Source organism: Triticum aestivum, chromosome 5A (assembly GCF_018294505.1).
Source record: "Triticum aestivum cultivar Chinese Spring chromosome 5A, IWGSC CS RefSeq v2.1, whole genome shotgun sequence".
In the NCBI taxonomy this organism is placed as follows: domain Eukaryota; kingdom Viridiplantae; phylum Streptophyta; class Magnoliopsida; order Poales; family Poaceae; genus Triticum; species Triticum aestivum.
The window spans coordinates 133,106,096-133,107,400 of NC_057806.1; positions in this window are offsets into that span (position 1 = coordinate 133,106,096).

Genomic DNA, 1,305 nt, shown 5'->3' on the forward strand with positions numbered 1-1,305 from the left:
GTGCAAAATTGAGGGTCAGTTTTTGATGTGAGAAAATTGAGAGGGCAAGGACAACAGCTACAAAGAAGAGTAAGGGAGAGGGAGATTACCTCAGGGTAGTTCGAAGTAAAGTAGCATTGCTCTCTTTAGAGCATCTCCAACATAGACGCAAAAATATCGAGCGCTAAAATATTTTACAGCGTCACCATAGCACTTTTAGCGCGTCGTGGACAACATTGATTTTTCATATGCCAAAAAACGCGCGCCCAAAAAAACACACAGTGCAAATTATGAAGCGCGCGGTCCGGCGTCCAACATTTGCAGCGTGCGATAGCGCCTTTTAGCGCGTGCGGAGCAGTTTTTTGCATGTGCATTATTTTGTGGCATCTGCTAAAGTGTCTCCGCGTCAAAAATAAAAAACAGTTTTTAGCGCGCGGAGCAGTTTTTGGATGCCTGTTGGAGATGCTCTAAGAGCAAAGACTGACAGATGTATACAGTACATGTGACATCTCTGTAAATGAAAATAGCAAAAGGTTGGAGCACATCATATTTGTGTTACCGAAGACAGCAGGACAGTCCTATGTAATTATTCAATGGCACTTGTAGATATCCATCTTATAAAGTATATCTGTGTGTCTATGTCCATTTTGATAAAGGAGCTCGCAGACATACGAGATAACGTTTTAACATTTTGATAAAGGAGCTCACAGGCATACGGGATAACGTTTTAATAAAGAACTTTAAACGGGGACAAGCAAGAAATTGTGGGAATATTTCAGATGCCAACCACTGAATGAAATGGAATCCGAGAAAGCTTCCCCCCACGTCTTTTTCAAGTCTATGCCACTTACGACAGCATTGGATGCCATATATTTGTCAATGATCTAATTCAGCCTATACATTTTTTTAAAGCTGCATGTATATACATGCATGGATGAAGAAATATTTGTGGTGATTGTAATTTAGCCCTTGTATATTAATTAGTGACATGGGTTGTACACCTGTTAATTTTTTGAAATATGTGAACTGATTTATGTGGTAAATGAAGTTTCATGTTCATTTTCCTATGGAACATTTTATCTTAAATTGATTGGAAGTTTTGTTTCTCTATATTGGATATGTGATCATATATAAGTTTCGATCATAGTTTCCACCACTGCACATATTCAGCAAAATTATGAAAATTCAAATGTTGTAAATATATCAGCGGCGATTTTACCCAACGAAAAGTCAAAGTACACACAGAGAAGCGTACAGCACATACAATTTTGCGCATGCATGCCACGATAAATACTAATGTATCGACTAGTCATTTCTAGTACAATG